This window comes from Salvia miltiorrhiza, chromosome 8, assembly GCF_028751815.1.
Source record: "Salvia miltiorrhiza cultivar Shanhuang (shh) chromosome 8, IMPLAD_Smil_shh, whole genome shotgun sequence".
Lineage (NCBI taxonomy): Eukaryota > Viridiplantae > Streptophyta > Magnoliopsida > Lamiales > Lamiaceae > Salvia > Salvia miltiorrhiza.
Window position 1 is genome coordinate 12,520,449 of NC_080394.1, and position 7,363 is coordinate 12,527,811.

Consider the following 7,363-nt stretch of genomic DNA (forward strand, 5'->3'; position numbering starts at 1 on the left):
CATTATCTTTGCCCTTTTACTTTTTTTTTGCATTTCTTAATACTTATCATGGCCCAACTTGTTATTGAAATTCACATTTGAATTACTACTCAAAATGATTTTCTTAAAATCTATACAGTTTTCGTAAAATCAAACAAGTTAGTAATTCCAATAGGATTGACAGCTATGAGCGCGAAATACAAAAACTGCGAATATATTTTCTAATTCACATAAAATATATAATGGGTGAATATGTCCAAGAAATAAATCCCAAAAAGGACAAAATCCAAAATCCAATATTTTATTTGGGCCCGAATATAGATTTTCGATATTCGTTTCTTGCCGCACCTACTTTCACTATCATTAATCGAAATTAGATAATACAATATTATATGTGGCGATAAAGTAGTTGTCATTATCTAATAAATAAGCGTTAATAATATGCCAAAAACTAATCAAATCTGCAGCTACCGTCAGTCAAACAAGATCTGAAAAGAGATTAGTGGTTAATTAATTTTGTTAATGACTTGCTTATCCCTAGCCACAAGTTAGGATGCGACCCACACCTTTAACTTGGCCTCGACCCATTTCCCATTCACACCCCTTTTTCAACTCAAAAATATTTCTTCACAAAATTTTGGGTACACCTGGGTGGGTGCAGTGGCGGATCCAGGATTTATTATTAGGGGTACAAAATTTACTGCAGTACGACGTAGACGTATGAAAATATTTATACGTCCGCCTCCGAACCAATTTTTTTAAGCATTCCGTCAATTCATATTTATATCCAAGTAGAATCTTAATAGGTTTGGAATTAGAATTAATCACTTAATTGTTCACAATTTCATTAATTCAATGGCAAGAATATTAAAACATATAAAGACATACTTTTATTTGTATTTTTTTAAATATATTATTTTATCTTCTAAACAAATAAACTAATTTCATTATTAATAGTTCGTAATTTATTTTAACTCGGGGATTAACTCAAATTCAATATTAAAACTGATCTAATTAGAAAGGAAAATGAGACAAAAATAACATAAATTTAACAAACTAATAGAACAAATCAATGTAAATTGTTAAATATTTAATCTAATATTATAATTATTATAATGCTATATTATACTTTTCCTTGTATATATATATGTATATAGTAAAAAAATTAAAAAAAATTGGGGGTACAGTTGTACCCCCCTTGCTCCCATATAGATCCGCCACTGGGTGGGTGTACCGTACAACCGGATTGACCCGTACCCAAAATAATATTATTTATATGGGTTGGGTTAGAATATGAGTTCAAATCAAGGTACGGGCCAAAGTTTAAATGAAGGTATAACCCGATTGTACGGTACACTCGGGTGTACCCAAGACCACTTCAATATTTTTAGTCTGATTTGATTTAGATCAAACATTAAGGAGATTTATTTGCCGCCTCTAATTTTCTTATGTATACTGAAAACATGCACATGATAACATGAACATCCAATGAATTTATTCAACATAAGGACAATACAGTCGAATTATTATTATCAAGCTCGAGCTTGACTCTTATTTTTATTACATGGACGAACTTTAACTTACTTCATTGAATCATGCATAAACAACTTAAATCAATAAAGTAATAATCTTACATTTCTCGCTAATTCATGAGTTCAACCTTGCTCGTGAGCTAATGAGTTGAATAGTGTTAAACTTGAACTTGACTAATTTATACTCCCTCCGTCCCGCGAGTCTTGACACGTTTGGGTTCGGCACGAGAATTAAGAAGTTGTAGATTAGTGTTTTAAGTGTGTAATTAATAAAGTATAAGATTGATAAAGTAGGAGAGAAAAGGTAATAAAAGTGATAAAGTAGGAGAGATAATATAATAAATGTGATAAAGTAGGAGAGAGAATGTAATACTCCCTCCGTCCACTAATTGTTGGCCTACTTTCCTTTTTGGTCCGTCCACCAATTTATGTCCTACCCATTTATAGTAAGTCTTTATAATTTTTTAATTGGTGGGTCCCAATAAACAATACACTTTTTCTCCACTCAACTAATAAACAATACACTTTGTGGGTCCCTTTCTCCACTCAACTAATAAACAATATATTTTGTGGGTCCATTTCTCCACTCACTACACTTTTTCTTAAAATCTGTGTTTTGCCTCCTAGGCCAACAATTAGTGGACGGAGGGAGTAATTATTACCCAAAAATGAAACGTGTCAAGACTCGTGGGACGGTCCAAAAAGAAAAACGTGTCAAGATTCGTGGGACGGAGGGAGTACTAGTGAGCCTCAAGAAAATAAGTTTGAATGGACTTTTATCGAATTGAAACTTCTCACGAGGAATTTTATTTTTTTATAATCGTAGAACATTAAATTATGCTTTATATTTTAAATTGGTAAATGTCGGTCATGTGGCACCAGTGGTCTAGTGGTAGAATAGTACCCTGCCACGGTACAGACCCGGGTTCGATTCCCGGCTGGTGCATAATTTTGATTTTCATCCTTTTTTGGGGGGTCAAAATGGGCAATTGATTATATAATATGTATATGTATATATACCATGACAATTGAATAATGATGATGTGTGCAACCAGTGGCGGATCCAGGGGGGGCTAGAGCCCCCCAAATTTTGATTTTTTTTTTTTAAATTAAAAATAATAATAAACTATGTCTTGATTTCACAATTACTTCCTGATTTCATTATTAATGTGCATTTTGTGCATTGTTTCTTTAGGTGATTGTCTATGTCTTCCACAACAACTCCGTAATTTCATAGCATTTGTTCGGCATGATTCTCGATTTTCAGCAATTACCAATTTGGGAAGTCTTGCTCAGGAAATGGTTAAAAGTGGTAATCATTTAGTTTTTCAATTGGTTTTTCGAATGATTGAGTTGACATTGGTTTTACCCGTAGCTACTGCTTCTGTTGAGAGAGCATTGTCTGCAATGAAGATTGTTAAGACTGATTTGCGAAACCGTATGAAAGATGAGTTGATGAATGACAGTTTGGTCGTGTATATTGAGAAGGAAATTTTCTCAACTATTGACAACGAGAAGATCTTGCAACGTTTTCAGTCAATGAGTACACGTCGAAATCAACTGTCATTTCTTTCTCAAACAGAGACGACTAGCTCGGGTTCGCCAAGTGTCTATTCATAGATTATTTGTAATGTAATAGACATGGTAATGAATGAAACTATTGTAGGTTTTTATTATTGTTGTTGATCTAATGACAAAAAAACAATTATTTATTAATTACTATATATTATATCCCAAAAAAAATTCCCGCCGTGCAAGTTCAGCCCCCCCCAACAAAATTCCTGGATCCGCCCCTGTGTGCAACATATGATTAAATCTTAACGTTATTTAAGAAAAATGACTTCCGTCAAAAACAAAGATTTTATTGGCTGCATATAATAAATGGAGTACTTTCTAATGATACAACACCGAAAAGTAGAGATAATCTAGACGTTTTTTGTGCATGAACGAACAATGAGTTCGAATTGATTTTTCCTGGTCACTCCGTCCTATTCTAATATATTGTGGTTCCCATCAAATAAATATATATATTTCTTTTACTTAAAATACAAAACGAATCTATTCTAATGGGACGTTTAAAAAAAGAAAACGAATCTATTAAAGTGAGATGAATTTTAATAGATGAATGGAGCATTTTATTTTCTATTCTTTAAACAAAAGAATTTCACAGATCTTGTTTAGTGACAAAATAGAATATTTTATTATGCTGTAATATCTGCATAACTCGATTATAGAAAAAAGGATACTACAATTTAATATAAATATAGCTAATATTATATTGATGCACGCACTAGGAAAAAAGTGTAAATTAACTCTTTGCCAGTCATGCAACTCAAAAGAGCCTTTTAAATCTTAAGCCTAGTTAATTTTAAATTACAACTATTAGACACTACTGTTATCAGCTTAATTTGTATTATAATGAAAACGATGATTGCACAATTATTTAATAAAACGCTTTATTTAGACGAATATAATGGTTAATTTGAATAATTATTATACACAACCGACGTTTCTAAAGTCTCGAAATTGACTTTTGAATTAGAATAAATAGAATTTTCGTTAGTACTAAGAACCAGTCAAAAATCTAAGGTTGAAAAGGATAAAAACCCACCTTCTAAACTCAAAAACAACTTTTATTACGCGTTTCAACAGTATCGTCGATGAACAATCTATATATTATATTCGTACACACATATGGATACATATTTTAGTCATGAATATACGTGATTACGTACGAATACTCCCTCTATTTTAGTTAAGTTGATCAATTTCTTTTTGGTACAAATTTTAAAAAAATATTAATATTTTAATTAAGTGTGTTTGGTAATAAAGTGAATAAATAATTTATATTTATTTCATATAAAAAAATTGATCAACTTAATTGAGACGACCTCCAAAAAATTATTGATCAAGTTAATTAATACGTAAGGAGTATTTTAATATAGAATAAATTAGATAATATATTCAGATTCATAACTCTTAACTATGTGATCATCGTTTCATTAACTAAATCACCTCGAACAATATTTATATATAAACATCCAAAACCACAAACTAGGTTTTTCTGCTCTCTATTCATTACAAATTCATAATGCCAAATCTATTAGGCGGAATTTTACACCATGCATACACACTTTCTAATAGAACATTTTAAAGTGTGAAACATTACGTTTGAATTCGTTCTATAAATATTTGAATTTTGAAAATTAATCTTTACTTCCTCTGAAATTTAAATTTAATACTTTGAATTCATTCAAAAAAGTAATGAATCAACTGTAGATTTTGATAATTTTATGACTCAAAATAATTCATATTTTATATTTTAAAAAGAGTGTTTATTTTAGTGCACGTGTGCGCGCACACACACGCATATATAAAGAGAGGGGTTCAAATGAGAACCGAGATTTAAAATGAAAACGTAGAACCATCCTCAATCCTTGGATCATAAATATCAACGATGGATTCATCATTTTGATGGATGGATGAACCATTAGGGTTCGAATTCTGGAGGGAGCAATTTTTTATTTTTTTTTCATTTTTCCCCCAATGCAGTTAATTGTACAGCGAATGCAGTAACTTTACACGTCAGTGCAGTGTTCTCAGTTCTCATTTTAAATTGCGGTTTTCACTATAACCAACCCCTATATATATAAATATGTATGTATATATATATATATATATATATAGGGGGCTACAGTAAAAACATCTCTTAAAATAAAAAAAAATACGAACCGACAAAAATATATGAATTCTATCTAGAACATGTATGAATTCACTGTGTAAATGTATGAATTGTGGAAAATAATTTTTTGGCTACCTATGAGATTCGAACTCGGGACCATGAATTCATCCTGATGAGGAGTAATATGTGTAGAGAAGAGAAATGATATAAGCCAGAGGAGCGGGCTTCGTCAGAGAAATGGGCTTCCGCAGAGAAGTCAGAGGGATGGGCCTTATCAGAGGAACGGTCTGCACCAGAGAAGTCATCCTCACCAGAGAAATGGCTTTCGCCAGAGGAATCACCAAAAGAGCGGAAAAATCTCCCGCTTGAGGATAGAATTACCATTACGCCCCCGACCATGCAAGACGCGTGCTCCAGCGATGAAATTACCTTTTTACCCTTAACGTGTAATCTATAAATAGCCATGAGCTTGTACCTTGTAAATTTACGCTATCTTCACTTGCAATACAGCAACAATCGAATTTTTGTGCTTTCAACCTTACTTTTCTCTCTCGTTTCCCAAGCAACACTAGGTATAATTCAAAATCCAATGACAATATACCGATTAAATCTATACCCATTCAATCATATTTCACCACATCCAATAAGGCGATGAATGTATTAGCCATAGATCTTGATGATCCAATGGCTGAAAACGGTTCCTATTTTATATTCTAAGAGGTGTTTTTATTTTAACCCACCCCTATGTGTGCGTGTGTGTGTGTGGAATTAAGTTATTGTGGTATCCAATCCTCATTTAGTATATAGATCCAAATTTGGATCACACATTTTGTTCATGCAGCACATTAAAAACTCGACACGTAATAGGGTATTCTTGTACTAAAAATGTACATGGATAAAATAAAAATAGCAATTTCTGGCAAATAACGCATAGATGTATTTGTGTTTAACTACATGCATGTCATATTCAAACAACTTTACATAAGACATGTATGATTTTTTTGACGGGACCACCGCCACCTGCTCCTCGTCTCTATTATACGCCAAACAGATTGCGCCAACGACTAACTTAGCCGCTTCGCTGCCCTACCTCCCCAAATCCCCGCTTTGACCGACATCAGCAACACCACACTACCACTGTCACTGTCTTATACTCTCTACACTCAGATGAAACAACAACACCCACAACAAATGAACATATCGCAGAAGAAAGAAAGAACATGAACAATAAATCAGGGTAATATATTAAGAATTATCCATGTATATTAAAAACGTGTTAAAAACATAATGCATATTTATATGTAATATCATGCATATTTATGTTCAACATTATGCTATTAAAAACGCGTTAAAAACACTTAAAAAATGCAAAAAACTCTAAACCATCAAATTTTTAAGGGACAATAATACTCCTCCATATTTTTGTCTTGGAAAGCCTTAGTCACATGTCTCGTTTTTATGTATTGATATAAATATAATATGTGGTCTAGATTTGTATCTATATATTACCTAAGGAAAAAGGATCTAAATGATTCACTTCCTATATATAGGGATAGGTTCAAATGCGAATTTTTATTTAAAATGAGATTTGAAAATCATTCTCAGCCCTTCGATCATGAAAATCTACGGTGAATGCTTCATAATGATGGATAAATGCAGCACCTGAATTTGAATCCTAAAAAGAGCAAAAAAATTATTTTTTTAGAGTGCTTCACTGCGATGTTCTCAGTTCTCATGATAAAATGGAGTTTTCACGATAACCAGCCCTTATATATATATATATATATATATATATATATATATATATATATATATATATATGGGTGAACTAAAATAAAAACACCTTTACGGTTGATTGATCATCACCTTATTGGATGAATTCATAGTCCCGAGTTCGAATTCATAGGCAGCAAAAAAAATATTTTTTACAATTCATATATTTACACAACGAATTCATACATGTTCTACACATAATTCGTACATTTTCGGTAGTTCGTATTTTATATGTTAAAAAGTGTTTATAATGTAGCCCTCTCATCTCTCTCTCTCTCTCTCTCTCTCTCTCTATATATATATATATATATATTGAATGGTTCCAATGAGATCCCTCGTATATGGTGAGATTTTGGACCGATTTGTAGGTGTTGATTTAATGTATCATATGGATAAT

The 7,363-nt window shown here is 32.0% G+C and overlaps 1 non-coding gene across 1 annotated transcript; it reads left to right on the forward strand.

The window, feature by feature from the left end:
* Positions 1 to 2,386: 2,386 nt before the first annotated feature.
* Positions 2,387 to 2,457, forward strand: TRNAG-GCC (transfer RNA glycine (anticodon GCC)). The gene has a single exon. It is a non-coding gene; the product is annotated as a tRNA-Gly (tRNA).
* The last annotated feature ends 4,906 nt before the right edge of the window (positions 2,458 to 7,363 follow it).